Genomic DNA, 17,145 nt, shown 5'->3' on the forward strand with positions numbered 1-17,145 from the left:
GAGAAACTCTAAATTGTGGATTGAATGTGACTTGCTGAAAATTAAAATATGAGACTTTTTTCACCCATCTCTGACATTTAAAATTTTTACTTACACCTCCAAGCCCTGAAACAGATTAGATGATATCGTTTGGGAGAAATGACTCACAAAGCTAGAGAAGAAGACTAGCCTCTTCACCATTCCCAAACATTCTACTGTCATTAAGGATTTGAAGCTAAGATATCCTATGGAGACCTCAAAACGTGAAGACTTTGTAGCTGAATACAATTCTTTCCTCTTCTTTTATCCCTTTGTACCTTCACTCTCCTGATACCTCAAGAGCTGAAAGAGTGGAAAGGCAGGGAGGAATGGAAATTATTAGGGAATTTGCCTCAAACTTCAAGAATTTAGTCTTTTCATTTTGGGGGACATTGTTTACTTAGGCTGAATGAAACCAGGAGATAATTTATACTCCAACCAACCTCAAGTTTGGAGACAAGTTTAACTTTTTGTGATTATAGATGGGTGTTTGTGTTTCACCCTTGCATTTGGAACTCATAACTACATCAGCATGAATTGGCTTTACAACAGAAGAAATAACCTGAAGTCATTTTCATGTCCTAGGCAATAGAAAAAGCATGAAATCACCAGAAACAGAGAACTCCCAGAAGAACTCAACTGTCAGAAAGCTTTATAAAGATCCTATTGTTTTTTGCACAAGAACCTCCTGAAGGGATTTCATAGATGGCCCTGATGAGGCATCAAGACCTATCACCATTTGTTTAATAGACTGTTCTTTCCCAGTTTAATAGTGTTGGTACACTAATCATTTGACACCGGTTCATTTGTGAACTCTATTCTATTCCATTAGTCCATATCTCTATCTTCATGACAGTACCACATTGTTTTGTTATAGTTTTGTAGTAAGTTTTGAAATTAGGAATGAAGAAACCTCCAACCTTATTCCTTTTCAAGACTGGTTTGGTTATTCTTGATCCCTGGCCACTTGGGTGTTGCATCTAATAACAGGGAAGAAAAAGAAAGTGTTTTAGATATGTGGTTTTAAGGGTTTCTTGGTGTCCCTCAACCTATTACACAGGAGACTGCTTCCTTTATTATGGCAAGAGCAGAGAATGTGGACTCCCAGAGAAAAGATCAGAAAGCTAGACCTGCAGACTGGATCCTACCCTACCAGCCTTTTCAGCACATTTGGTCTCCAAATTAGGGCCACCCTACATTGTAGAAGAGGTGAGTGTCAGGCTTCTCATTCAAAAGATACCAAACTTCTTTTCTGCAGGTAGGGGCATAGTACCCTTACTGTGGAAGGTTAACCCTTCATGCACTCCCAAAGCCATTAGCACTAGAGCTGCTAAGGTGGCAAATTTTAAAGGCTGCATTAAACAAGGCCTGCTGTTTTCTCAGCCAGTGGCTATCCTGTCAGTTACACATGGACTTGGTGCTCTGATCCCAGGCTCTGTGACTAATCACATGTTCAGTTTTCTTCTTTTCTCATCTGCCTCTGCAGGCACCCTGGAGACAGAATAGTTTGGGAGATGCTGACAGGAAACCTCCAGGCACAGGGCAGGTGGTCTAGTCAACCTGCTAAGGTTAACCCACTGAACTCAGCTGCCTTGGGGACCCTGCTGGCTCTCAAATGTAGACTAAGCATCCTGTCCTTCTCATTGTCCCTTGGGTGAGGCGGCACCATCCCTCTTTCTGCCTTTCTTAAGGATCTGGAGGATCTGTATGTGGTGGCATATGCATAAAAATAGAATGTGTGTTTCAGTGCATTGGAATGCCTCAGAATCCTTATTGAAGTGCCTTTGGTTCTCGGGGCTATTTGATTTACGGTATTTGTATTGCCATTTGAGATAAATAAGACCAAATTCTAGGCAAATCCTTTGGTGATCAGAGACCACCAGAGCATCCATATCTGCACATAAAACAAAGAGGTCTTAATCAGCAGCTCACAACACATTTACAAGTGACACTTCCCAATGCTGCCTTCTGCTGGACTGGACTCTCTCCAGGCTTGCTCTGCACTCAGCTGGAAGTGCCTTATGGGGGCAAATCAAGTGGCCACTCCTTTCTGTCCAAAGTGTAGCTTTCCTTCCCCAGCTACTGCTGCTCTCCTCTGCCTCTGCACTGCTTGCCAGGAACTCCTCAGCTTGGATAAATAAGTGGAAGAGCACTAGCCATAGGGAGCCAGTAAATCAATCATTAACTGGCCTGCGAAGGGAGCAGCACCCAGATGTATTGGGAGCCTTAAACGTTCCAGTGAAAGCATTCATGAAGAGAGGGGAGGCAGTCCCACCAAGATCTCTTCGTTCTTTCCAGAAGTCCCTGATAACTCCTTGGATCTTTCCAGCCACGCTCATAAGTTACGGTGCACCCTCAGGGCTGGCTTGAATATTAACGAACCACCTCAGTAGCCTGATTGTTTGCATTTCTTTGGATAGTCTGCTTCCCTATCTCAAATTTACTCTAAAATTCATACAAGTTTTAAATTATTCTAAGAGGCCATATAATGTTATTCCAAGCAGCTCTGTTTGTTGTAGCATGAGATCATAAGTAACCTAAGTGTCGGGCAACGACCTTGAAGTCTTCATACAATGCAATTATTCTGAAGCTACTTCTTAAAAAATGATTATCTACTCTGCAAACTGATTCTTTGGGAATGATCCCAAGATCTGTTGATAATGAAACAAAATACAGAGGCAGAACAATTTGTATAAAAGTCAGGATAAGCAAAAAATTGAGAAAACAGAGAAAGGGAGGTCCAGCAATGGTTTCTTTGTGGCCTTCACTAAATATGTAGTGCAGAAACAAGTATAAACACGGCTCCTTTCCCTCCTCACCTCCATCCCCTCCGTTCTATTTTTGATAAATAGGAACCCATTGTACTTGCTGTTTTGTATCTCCTCTGTGAAATTTATCCTTACCAAGGCTCAGAGAATGTTCACAGAATTTTTTTTCTCACTGTAATAGGACACATTTTAATAAACAAATGATCAGCATTTTACACAATCCGTTTTCTTCAGAAAACCTAGAGCAAGGGATCATTTCATTATCTGCATAACACTTCAGCACTGCAGATTGAAAACAGCTGAACTTTCAGATAAAGTTGACTTCTTGATTGCAGGATTCAAGGTTTCTCAGATGTTAATACAGAGTCAAAAGCAGTGGATAAAACCTTGCAAATGGCTTGTGCTTGTTCCAGGCTGTTGCACTGATAAACCCACAGGCTGTAATCTTCATTGCTTGCATCTGTGGTCTTCAGAGCCAGTAAGCTATTCCCGCCCCCCCCCCCCGCCCCCCCACCAGACCATCATCATAACACACCATCCGGATTATTAAGTAGAGAGCATGCCTGTGCAAAACATCATATTGATCTGATGTTGATACTTTTATGCCATACTTGGAAACTCCCATAATAAATTCTTCCTCTGGAGGAACAAAAGGCAACTTTCCATCTCGGCAACGTCTATATAATTTATCAGTCTAATGGCCCTTCAAGGCCTTTTCCCTCAGAGAGTTTCAGTTTCTCAATGGCCAACATATTTTATTCGAAATTCTGCACAGGTATCTGAATTATTGTTGCTTTGTCCTGAGCTTTTGGCGGAATCTGTGTCGAGGCTGGCCAACCATATGCTTGGCCATAAAGTAATTCTTAACAAATTTTAAAAAAGCAAAATAATACCAACCACAGTCTCAGACCTCAGCACAAAAGAAATCAATACTAACAATACCTGTCAAAAATCATATAATGACACAGAAATTAAACAACTTGCTCCTGAATAACTTTTGGGCAAATAAATGAAATTTAGGCAAAAATTAAGACATTCTTTAAAACTAATGAAAACAAAGATACAACATACCAGTCTTTGGGACACAGCTAAAGGAGCTTTGAAGAAGAAAGTTTATAGTGCTGAAAATCCACATAAAAAAGAAGACCTAAAACTAGCAACCTCATATCACACCTAGAGGAACTAGAAAAATAGAAGCAACCCAACACCAAAAGATTTTTTAAAACTCAATGAAAATCTGCTGAACTGAATGAAGGATGGGAAAACCATACAAAAGATTAATAAAACCGAAGTCAGTTCTTTGAAAGAAATAAGATGGATAGACAGCTAGCTGGATTAACAAACTAAAAAAGAGAGCACAGATCCAAATAAACACATTTGAAATGACAAGAAAACATGTAAATTGATCCCACTGAAATACAAAAATAAAAATTAGAAAGGAATATAAAACAGCAGAGACTATTACAAACACCGCTACGCATACAATCTAGAAGGCCTAGAAGGAACGGATAAATTCTTGGGGTCATTCAACCTGGTAAGTCAGAACCAGGAGGAAATCGAAACCCTCTGTAGAAAAATAATGAGTTCCAGGCCGGGTGTGGTGGCTCAAGCCTGTAATCCCAGCATTTTGGGAGGCCGAGAAGGGTGGATCACGAGGTCAGGAGATCCAGATCATCCTGGTCTACACGGTGAAACCCCGTCTCTACTAAAAAATACAAAAAAATAGCCGGGCGAGATGGCGGGCGCCTGTAGTCCCAGCTACTCGGGAGGCTGAGGCAGGAGAATGGCGGGAACCCGGGAGGCGGAGCTTGCAGTGAGCCGAGATGGCGCCACTGCACTCCAGCCTGGGATACAGAGCGAGACTCCGTCTCAAAAAAAAAAAAAAAAAAAAAAAAAGAAAGAAAGAAAAATAATGAGTTCCAAAATTAAATCAATTATAAAAAGGTTTCCAATCAGAAAAAGCCCAAAACCTAACAGATTCAAGCCAATTCTACCAGATGTATACAGAAGAACTGATAGAATTCCTTCTGAATATATTTCAAAAGAAATTGAGGAGAAGGGATTCTTCCCTAACCATACTAGTTTATTCTCACATTGCTAAAAAAGAAATACCTGATACTGGGGAATTTATAAAGAAAAGAGGTTTAATTGTCTCATGGTTATGTAGCCTGTGGAGGAAACATAGTAGCCTCTACTTCTGGCAAGGCCTCAGATAACTTATGATCATGATGGAAGGTAAATGAAAGGCAGATACATCTTAGAGGGCCAGAGCAGGGGGAAGAGTGAGTGGAAAGGTTCTCCACATTTTTAAACAACCAGATCTCTTGAGAGTTTTTCGTGAGAAAGGCATTAGAGGGATGGTGCTAAACCATTATTGAGAAACCACCTCCATGATCAAATCACCTCCCACCAGGGGCCCCTCCAGCATTGGAGATTACAATTCAACATGAGATTTGAGTGCAGCATAGATCCAAAGCATATCACTAACTCATTCTATATGGCCAGTATTTTTCTAAGACCAAAACTTGACAAAAATAATTAAAGATTGAAAAAAAAAAACTTCAGGACAATAACCTGGATGAACATGGGTGGGAAAATCCTCATATCCACCATGATTAAGTAGGCTTTATTCCTGTGCTGCAAGCTAAGTTCAACATACACAAATCAATGAATGTGATTCATCATATAAACAGAATTTTTAAAAATTACATAATCATCTCAATAGATGAAGACAGAGCCGTTTAATAAAATTCACTCTCCCTCATTCAAAACCCTCAACAAACTAGGAAGTGAAGGAATATACCCAAAAATATGAGCCATCTATGACAAATTGTCAGGCAACATCATACTGAACAGGCAAAAGCTAGGAGCATTACCCTTGAGAAGTGGAAGAAAAGGTTGCCCACTCTCAACACCACTATTCAGCGTTAATAGTGGAAGTCCATAACAGTAGAAGCCAAAGCAATCAGGCAAGAGAAAATAATAACAGACATCACAATAGGAAGACAAGAAGTCAAACAATCTCTTTATTATTTTTGCACATATGTAATTTTATGCCTAGAAGATCCCAATCTCTATCCAAAAGCTCCTAGATCTGAGAAAAAAACAGCAAAGTTTCAGGTTATAAAATTAATGTACAAAATTTAGTAACATTTCCATACACCAAAAAAAAAAAAAAAAAAAAAAAAATTCCAAGCTAATTCCTAAATCAAGAATGCAATCCTGTTCACAATAGCCACACACAGACACACACAAACAATACCTAGGAATACAACTAACCAGGGAGGTGAAAGATCCTACAATAAGAATTACAAAACACTGCTGAAATAAATCAGAGATGACACAAACAAATGTAAAAACATTCCATGCTCAGGCATAGATAAAATTAATAAGATTTAGCTGTACTGCTAAAACATAGATTCAGAGAGATTCCAATCAAACTTCCAATGACCTTCTACACAGAATTAACAAGAAAAATATTCTAAAATTTATGTAAAACTAAAAAAAAAGAAACTGAATATCCAAATCATACAATTCCTACTGAAACTATTCCAAAAAATTGAGGAGAAGGGATTCCTCCCTAACCGTACTGGTCCATTCTCACATTGCCAAAAAAGAAATACCTTAGACTGGGTAATTTATCACCACAATTCAGCAGGAAAAAAAAAAAAAAAAAAAAGCTGGAAGTATTGCATTATCTGGACTTCAAAATGTGCTACAAGACTGCAGCAACCAAAACAGCATGGTACCGGTATAAGAAAAGACACAGAGACCAATGGAACAGAATACAAAACCAGAAACGAGACCACACACTTACAACTGTCTGATCTTCAACAAACCTGAATAAACAATGGGTAAATAATTCCCTATTTAATAAATGGTGCTGGAATTACTGGCTAGCCATATGCAGAAGATTGAACTGGATGCCTTTCTTGAAGCATTAAACAAAATTCAGTTCACAGTGAATTAAAGATTTAGTTGTGAAATCTAAAATTGTGAGAACACTGAAAGAAAACAGGAAATATCATTTTACCTGTAGTTCCCGACACAAATTTCATGATGAAGACACAAAAAGCAATAGTAACAAAAACAAAAATTAACAAGTGAGATCTAATTGAAGGGCTTCTGCATACCAAAAGAAAGTATCAATAGAGTAAATAACCCACAGAATGAGAGAAAATACTTGCAAACTCTGCATTTGAAAAGTAAATCAAGAATCTCTAAGAACTTAAATAAGAAAAAGCCGAGCAACTCTATTAAAAAGTGGACAAAGACTGTGAACAGAAACTTCTCAAAAGAAGAAATACATGCAGCCAACAGCATATTTGAAAAGAAACTCGCCATCAGTAATCATTAACAGAATGTCAGTCAAAACTATCATGAAATATTATCTTACACCACTCAAAGTGACTATTATTATAAAGTCAAAAGTAACAGAAGCTGACAACATTGGGGAAGAAATAAAGAGTTTATACAATGCCAGTGGGAAGACAAATTCATTCAGTCATTGTGGAAAACAGTTTCAAAATTTCTCAAAAAAAGTTAAAATCTACTGGTAGACTCACCAATCCCATTATTGGTTATATATCCAAAAGAATATATATGCATATATATTATGTATATGCCATAAAGACACATGTACATGTATGTTTATGCATCACTGTTCACAATAGCAAACACACAGAATCAACCTAGATATCCATCAACAGTGGATTGGATAAAGAAAACATGGTATATATTTACACCATGGAATCCTACAGTCATAAAAAAGAATTCTGCAACAACATGGATGGAGCTGAAGGCCAATATCTTAAATGAATTAAAACAGGGACAGACCAAATACCACATGTTCTCACTTTTAAGTGGGAGTTAAATATTGAGTACATATGCACACAAGAAAGGAATGATAGACACCCAGTATTAAGATACAAGTGGAAGAGAATAAAAATTTTAAAACTACTATCGCATACCCTCCCTCCAGGAGGTCTCTGTATCTGTTTTTACCCTCTATGTGTACATTTGTCTCATCAGTTAGTTCCTGCTTATAAGTGAGCATATACAGTGTTTGGTTCTCTGTTCCTGTGTCAGTGTGCTAAGAATAATGACTTCCAGCAAAATGTTCCTGCAAAAAAAGATCTGATTCTTTTTTATGAGTGCACAATATTCTATAGTGTATATATACCACTCTTTCCTTATCCATTCTAACAATGATGAGCATTTAGGTTGATTGAAGGTTTTTACTATTGTGAATAGTGTAGCATAGAACATATGAGTGTTTCTATTTTTAGAATAGAATAATTTATGGTCCTTGAAGTATATTCCCAGTGAATTGATTGCTGGGTAAAACAGTAGTTGTACTTTTAGGTCTTTGAGGGATTTTCACACCTTTTTCCAATTGGTTAAACTAATTTACACTCTCATTAGTGAGTAAGAATGTTTCTTTTTCTCTGCAACCTTGCCAATATCTATTATTCTCTTACTTCTTAAAAACTTTTAAGTTCAGGTGTACACATGCAGCTTTGTTACATAGGTAAACTTTTGTCATGGAGATATATTGCACAGATTATTTCATCCCCCAGATATTAAATCTAACACTCATTGGTTATTTTTCCTGATCCTCTCCTTCCTTCTAACCTCCACCCTCAGAAAAACCCGTGAGTATTGTTCCTTTCAATGTGTCTCTCTGTTCTCATCATTTAACTCCCACTTACAAGTGAGAATATGCAGTACTTGGTTTTCTGTTCCTGTGTTAGTTTGCTGACAATAATTAACCTCCAGCTCCAACCATGTTCCCACAAAGGATATTATCTCTATTTTTTGTGGCTGTATTCCATGTTGTATATGTATCATATTTTTAAAAATCCAATCTATCATTCATGGGCATTTCTGCAATGAATATACATATGCATGCATGTTTATGATGGAATGATTAATACTGGGTGCATACCTAGTCATGAGATTGCTGGGTAAAATTGTATTTTTATCTTTAGGTTTTTGAGGAATCACCACACCGTCTTCATAATGGCTAAAATAATTTACACTCCTACCAACTGTATATAAGCATTCCTTTTTCTCCAGAACCTCACCAGCATGTTATTTTTTTTACTTTTTAATAATAACCATTCTGACAGATGTTAAATGGTATCCACTGTGGTTTTGATATGCATTTGTTTCCAAAGTTGATCTTTTTTTTTTCCATATGCTTCTTGGCCACATGTATGTTTTCTTTTGAAAAGAGCCTGTCTATGTTCTTTGCCCATTTATTAACGAGTTGTTTATTTTTGCTAGTTAATTTAAGTTCCTTATATATGCTGGATATTAGACCTTTGTCAGATACATAAGTTTGCAGAAATTTTCTCCCATTCTGTGGGTTGTCCATTTGGTAGTTTCTTTTGCTTTGCAGAGAAGATCTTTAGTTTAATCAGATGCAATTTGTCCATTTTCCCTTTTGTTGCATTTGCTTTTGGCATCTTCATCTTTAAATCTTTGCCTATTCCTATGACAGAGTGATACTGCCTAGGCTGTTATCAAGATTTTTATCATTTTGGGTTTACATTTAAGCCTTTAATCCATTTTGCATTAATCTTTGTATATGGTGAAAGAAAGGGGTCCAGTGTCAATCTTCTGCATCTGACTAATCAGTTATTTTAGCACCATTTAATGAACAGGGAATCCTTTCCCCATTGCTTATTTTTTGTCAGGTTTGTTGAAGATCAGATAGTTGCAGGTATGAAGTCTGATTTCTGGGTCCTCTACTTTGTTCCATTGGTCTATGTGTCTTTTCTTGTACCACACCATGCTGTTTTCTGGACTGTAGCCTTATAGTAAAATTTGAAGTTTGTTTTGTGAGGTCTCCAATTTTGTTCTTGTTGCTTAGGATTATCTTCTGTATACAAGCTCTTTTTTGGTTCCATATGAATTTAAAATAGCTTTCTCTAATTCTGTGAAGAATTTCAGTGGTAGTTTGATGGGGATAGCACTAAATTTATAAATTACTTTGGGCAGTATGGCCATTTTCATCATATTGAATCTACCTGTCTGTGAGGATAGAATGTTTTTCACCTGTTTTGTGTCCTCTCTGATTTCCTTGAGCAGTGGTTTGTAGTTTCCTTGAAGAGGTCCTTCACGTCCTTGTTGGCTGTTCCTAGGTATTTTATTATCTTTGTAGCTATTGTGAATGGATTCATGATTGAAAAAATAAACAAAACTGACAAATCTTTACCTATACCAGAAAAAAAAAAAAAATGGGAGAAGGACTACATGACTAAAATAATAGACAAAGAGAAGTCATAACAACTGATTCTGCAGAAATTAAATGGGTCATTAAGCTATTATGACAACTATATGATAACAAATTGGAAAACCTGAAAACAATAGAAAAATTACTAGATATGTACAACCTATCAATATTGAACCATGAAGAAATCTAAAACCTGAACACATCAGTAACAAGTAATAAAATCAAAGCTGTAACAAAAACTGCTCTAGCAAAGGAAATCCCAGAACCTGATGGCTTCATAGTTGATGTTCACCAAACATGTCAAAAACAACTAATGTCAGTGCTACTCAAAGTTTTCTGAAAAACACAGACAGAGGAAATACTTCCATATTTATTATAAAAGGCCAACACCAAAACCAGCCAAAGACACATCAAATAACAAAAACTACAGGCCAATATCTCTGATGAATATTGATGCAAAAATCCACCACAAAATACTAGTAAACTGAATTCAACAACACATTAAAAAGATCATTCATCATTGTGATGCTTTAAATACTAAGTGCCACATTGATTGGATTGAAATATGTAAAGTATTGATATTGGTTGGGTCTGTGGGTATTGCCAAAGTAGATTGACATTTGAGTCAGTGGGCGAGAAAGGCACACCCTTAATTTGGTGGTCATCATCAGTTGCAGTGTATATAAAGCAGGCAGAAAAACATGAAAAGACAAAACTAGCCTAGCCTCCAAGCCTACATCTTTCTCCTGTACTGGATGCTTTCTGCTCTTGAACATCGGACTCCAAGTTCTTCATTTTTGAGACTTGGACTGGCTCTCCTTGCTCTTAAATCTTGTAGATGGCCTATTGTGGGACCCTGTGATTGTGTAAGGTAACACTACTATATATATTAATATATTACATAATATTAATATATAATTAAATTTATTATTAAAATATATATAAATTATTAAAATATATATAATATTACATACTATATATATTAATAGGATATTTTATGTATATAGCCTATTAGTTCTGTCCCTCTAAAGATCCCTGACTAATACAACCATGATCAATTGAGATGCTCCAAAAATACAGGGATAGTATATCATATGCAGATCAATCAATGTGATACATCATATCAACGAAATGAAGGTCAACACTACATGACAATTTAAGTTAGTACTGTAACAGCATTTGATAAAATTCAACATCCTTTCATAATAAAAACCCTGTCAAACAACTGGGAACATATTTAATCATAATAAAAGCCATATATGATAGGCCCTAGCTAATACTATACTGAATGGGGGAAAATGAAAGCCTCTCCTTTAAGATTTGGAATATGACAAGGATGCCCAATTTCACTACTGTTATTTGACATAGTAGTTGAAGTCCTAGTTAGGGCTATTAGACAAGAGAAAGAAATGAAGGACATCCATAATTAACAGAAAACATCAAATTATTCTCTTTTGAAGCTATAATCTTACATTTGGGAAAACCTAAGACCCATTGCCCTAAAAAATATTAGAACTGATGAACAAATTCAGTAAAGTTGCAGGATGCAAAATTAAGATACAAAAATTAGTAGCATTTGTATATGTCAACAGTGAATAATCTGAAAAAATAAAGATATTAATTTTATTTATAATAGCTACAAATAAAATAGAACACCTAGGAATTAACTTATTGGTTAACTTATTCCTAAGTAAAAAAACTGAAATGTTTCCACAATGAAAGCTGTAAAACATTGGTGCAAGTAATTGAAGAGGACACAAAAAAATGGAAAGGTAGTCTATGTTTAGAGTTTGGAAGAATCATTATAGTGAAATGTCCATACTGTCCAAAGTAATCTACAGATTCAATGCAATATCTGTCAAAATATCAATTATATTCTTTGCAGAAAAAGGAAAAAAATCTTAAAGTTTATGTGGAACTACAAAAGACCTAGAATAGCTAAAGCTATCCTGAACAAACAGAACAAAACAGGACGAATTACATTACATGTCTTCAACTATACTTAAGAAGTATAGTAATCAAAGCAGGATGTAGTGGCACAAAAACACACATATAGACCAGTGGAAAAGAATATAGATCCCAGGAACAAATCTGCAGACCTATATATAGTAAAATGATTTTTTACAAAGGTGGCAAGAACATAAGTTGGTGAAAAAGACAGTCTCTTCAATAACCGGTGTTGCAAAAACTGGATATACATATGCAGAAAAATAAAACTGGACACTATCTACCAGCATATACAAAAATCAAATCAAAATGGCTCAATCACTTAATTTTAAGCCTTCAAACTATGAAACTACTGCAAGAAACTATTGGGGAAACTCTCCAGGACAGTGGACTGGGCAAAGATTTCTTGAGTACTACCCCACAAGCACAGGCAAAAAAGCAAAATTAGACAAATAAGGTCACAGGAAGCTGAAAAGCTTTTGCACAATAGAGGAAAGCAATTAACAGAGTGAAGAAACAACATGCAGAACAGGAAAAAACTTTGCCAAATATCCATCTGACAAGGAATTAATCACCACAATATACAAGGAAGCCAACAACTGTATTTTTAAAAAATCTAATAATTCAACTTATAAATTAGCCAAAAAAATCTGAATAGACATTTTTCAAAAGAAGACCTATAGGCTTATGAAAAGGTGATCAACATCATTGATCATTAGAGAAATGAAAATCAAAACTACAATGAGATATTATCTCACCCCCATTAAAGTAACTTTTATCCAAATAGGCAGTTACAAATGCTGGCAAGAATGTGGAGAAAAGGGAACTCTCAAACAATGTTGGTGGAAATGTAAAATAGGATGATCATTATAGAAGCCATTTTGGAGATTTGTATAAAAAGCTGAAAATAGATCCAGCAATCCTGCTGCTACGTATATACGCAACAAAAACCAAATCAGTATATGGAAGAGATATCTGCATTCACATGTTTGTTGCAACACTGTACACAATAGCCAATATTTGGAAGCAATCTAAGTATCAACCAATAGAGGACTGCATGAAGAAAATGTAAATATACTCAATGGAGTATAATGCAGCCATGAAAAAGAATGACATCCTGTTATTTGCAATATCAGAGTGAACTGTAGGTCTTTAAGTCAAATACAATAATCCAGGAACAGAAAGACAAACTTAGCATGTTCTCACTTACTTGTGGGAGCTAAAAATAAAAACAATTAAACCTACAAAGATAGAGAGTAGAAGGATGGGTATGAGAACCTGGGAAGTGTAGTAGTGCATTGGAAGAAGAAGTGGAGCTAGTTAATGGAATAAAAAAGAGTGAAGACCTACTATTTGATAGCACAATGGGATGACTGTAATTAATAATGATTTAATTATACATGTAAAAATAACTATAAGTGTACAAATGGATTCTCTGTAACATAAGGGATAAATGCTTGAGACAATTGATACCTCATTTACCCAGGTGTGATTATTATACTTTGTATGCCTGCACCAAAATAGACTATATATTCCATAAACATCTATCTCTACTATGCACCATGTAAAATTAAAAAAAAATAAAAATTGAAAAAAGAAGTCTAATTTCCATATGAGAGTCATTGTAGGTGACCCCGTAGACAACTCACCTAATCCTCTAGCAACAGCTGGCATCAACTTGTGGCCATGTGAATGTGCCATTTTGGATATCCTCTGGATAACTACAACCCTAGATGATATCTGAAAGCAACCCATGTAAGTTGTCTTTACTATCGTGAAAGAGAATCACTAACCTTGGCCCTTCTAACAATTACTCACCCAATGAATTGTGAGAAAAATAAACTGTGTTTTAGTATGTGAAGTTTGGGGTAATATGTTACTCAGTATATAGTAAGTAAAACAGATCCCTGATGTCATTTTTACTTGACAGAAAGGTATCCAGAGTGCAAAAGGGTTGATAATTTGCCCATTGTTTCATACCTAAGTGTTAGTGCTAAGACTTAAACTTCAATGCTAAATCCAAATCATTTTATCACAGTACCTTCTCAACATCTCTCTTGATAATTTATTTCCATGGAGAACCTTATTTTCAGACTCAGTTGATTTCCAAGCCTGTCTGTGCATCAGAGTTAACTGTATAAAAGTTACGATAGAGATTGCCATTCCAATTCTATAGAGTCAGATTTTAAAGGCATGAGACCAGGAATCTGTACCCTAAAGTGGCACCCCAAGTGACACAGAGGCAGTCTGTGAGGCCACCAGTAGATCCCACTGCTCAGTCAGGATATTCTGGATTAATTAGAAGTGACCAGCAAGATTTCCTTTGAAATATTTTCAGCATTGGAAAATTACTCAGGTATGTGTTTATCAGGTTATATTTAGACATTATGAACCCTAACTTCTACACTATTTTCTTGACCCCTAAAACTAGAAGACAAAAGCTAATGGTATTGTAACAGGCCAAAAAGTGTTTTTTGAGCAATGCAAGTGTGGCAATACCTTCCTAGATTCTGGGGTCACTGCCTTCTAAGAATAAACCATTAGAATGAGGAACTAAATGTAAATTCACTTCAGAACAATCAAAAGACAAGTGGCTGTGACCATAAGCACAATGGAGTGGAAAGAATAATACCCAAATATGCTAAGAAGTAGCAGTTTAAATGAGGCTCAGTGGAGGAGATTGTACCTGGGGCTGGATGTCTAATGAGATCTGCAAAGTAAAAAGATTACTCCAGGTAGTTAGAGCCCAGGAGCTTAAGCTTCAAGGGCAGATAGAAGAAGAAATGTATTCAGTGGGAAGGGAACAGTTTAGAGGGTGTAATTTAATGCAGCTTTAGAAGTAGAGGAAAGAGGTAGAGCAGACTTGGGTAATGGGAAAGGCTTGAAACTGAATTCAGATTTTTATTTTTTCCCTTTCTGAATTCTACTCTTATTAAAGATCAAGTACTGAACTCTATATTTTACTGCAAATAAAAAGAAAATAATAGAATTTTCTTAGCAGATTATTTAACATTTTCCCCTGAGATATTTATATAGGAGATACTGTGAAGAATTTTTAAAGGAAAAAATAACTTATTTCTGCCATTTTGGAACTTTAAGAATCTACTAAAATGGCTAAAACATAAAAGTGAGAAAATTCTGAGGGCTGGCAGGGGAAACTCTCATACATGCCTAGTGGAAGTGAAAAAATTGATAAAATTTGTCAGACCTGTTGCACCAGCTACTCATGAGGCTGTATTTTTGCACACATGTTTTACATGTCTACATAAATAATATGTATAGCCTCCAAATATATACACATGTGCATAAATATAGATGAAAACATTATTCTTAATGACAAAACCAAAAGTAACCAATGTTCATCAACTGTAGAACAGATCATTTAATTGTGGTATAGTTACACAAGAGAATATTCAGCAATGAGCATTAATGAACTACAATCCTATACAAAAATAAATGAATTCCACAAATATAATGTTAGGCAAGACAAGCCAACCAAAACAACCTTCATTTTTGTAAAATACAAAACATATAAAGCCAATCAATGTTGTTGAAAGTTACGAGTTAACAGACATATAAGTATACACATAATTAGTGCAAACCTTGCTAAGAAACAACATCCATATAATCAGACCCCAGTTTAGGGGATAGAACATCATCACTCTGATAGTGACAGCAAGGGAATCAGGAATTTCTAGGGAGGTGGTGATTTTCTATTCCTTAAACTGGGTTCTGGTTACGTGGATGTTATTTCTCAGCAAGCTGTGAACTAATTATGTGTATACTTGTGTGTCTGTATGTTTCACTTCAATAGAGTGTTAAAAGTTAATGTAGTTGGGGATAAAGCTCAATACGATATAATACAATACAATACAAACAATACAATACAATACAATACAATACAATACAATACAATACAATACAATACAATAAAAGACAAGGCCTCAGGAAAGGTCTCTGAGACCAGAGTAGGAATCATGGGAATTTTGGCAAAGTTGCTAATAAAATCTGAGGCCATCCTGCAGTTTCTGGAATGCTCTACACCCTCCATATTGTGGTGGTCTAAAGAATAACTATTAGAAGAGCATACCAGAAGGGACCAAGACGATAAAATAAGAACAGCTCTGGTCTGCAGCTCTAAGCAAAGTCAACGCAGAAGGTGGGTGATTTCAACTGAGGTAACCAGTTCATCTAATTGGGACTATTTAAGCAGCGGGGCACAGCCCATGGAGGGCAAGCAGAAGCAGGGTGGGGCTTCACTTCATCTGGGAAATGGAAGCAGCTGAGGACCTCTCTCTCCCAGCCAAGGGAATCCATGAGGGACTGTGCTACCCATCTGAGTTACTATGCTTTTCCCACAAATTTTTCAATCTGCAGATCAGGAGATTCCCTTGTATGCCTACACCACTAGGGCCCTGGGTTACAAGGACAAAACTGGGCACTGTTTGGGCAGACATTGAGCTAGCTGCAGGAGCTTTTTGGTTTTTGTTTTTGTTTTTAATACCCCAGTTGTGCCTGGAACCCCAGTAAGACAAAACCATTCACTCCCCTGGAAAGGGGGCTGAAGTCGTGGAGTCAAGTGGTCTCGCTCAGTGGGTTCATTCCCAGAGAATCCAGCAAACTATGAATTACTGGCTTGAAATTCTCACTGCCAGCACAGCAGTCTGAAGTCTATCTGGGACAATCCAGCTTGGTTCAGGGAGGAATATCTGCCATTACTGAGTAGGTGGTTTTCCCCTGACAATGCTAAGGAGGCTGGGAGGTCTCGGCTGGGCAAAGCAAAGCAGCTGTGGCCAGACTGCTTCTCTAGATTCCTCCTCGCTGGGCAGGTCATCTCTGAAGGAAAGGAAATAGCCTCAGTTATGGGATTACAGTCAAAACCCACATCTCCTTCAGACAGAGCACCTGGGGGAAGGGTGGCTATTGGTGCAGCTTCAGTGGATTTAATCATTACTGTCTGCCTGCTCTGAAGAGAGCAGCTGATCCTGACAGAGGGATTTCTCCCAGCACAGTACACCAGCTCTGCAAAGGGACAGACTGCCTCCTCAAGGAGGTCGCAGACCCCCGTGCCTCCTGACTGGGAGAAACCTCCCAACAGAAGTTGACAGGCACGTCATACAGGAGAGCTCTGGCTGGTATCAGGCTGGTGCCCCACTGGGGCACAGCTTCCAG

The 17,145-nt window shown here is 36.9% G+C and overlaps 1 pseudogene; it reads right to left on the minus strand.

The window, feature by feature from the left end:
• Positions 1–2,955: 2,955 nt before the first annotated feature.
• The window catches only part of LOC117090476, a 32,523-nt pseudogene continuing 18,333 nt past the window's right edge, over positions 2,956–17,145 (minus strand).

Source organism: Trachypithecus francoisi, unplaced genomic scaffold (assembly GCF_009764315.1).
Source record: "Trachypithecus francoisi isolate TF-2019V2 unplaced genomic scaffold, Tfra_2.0 Contig00084, whole genome shotgun sequence".
NCBI classification, from domain to species: domain Eukaryota; kingdom Metazoa; phylum Chordata; class Mammalia; order Primates; family Cercopithecidae; genus Trachypithecus; species Trachypithecus francoisi.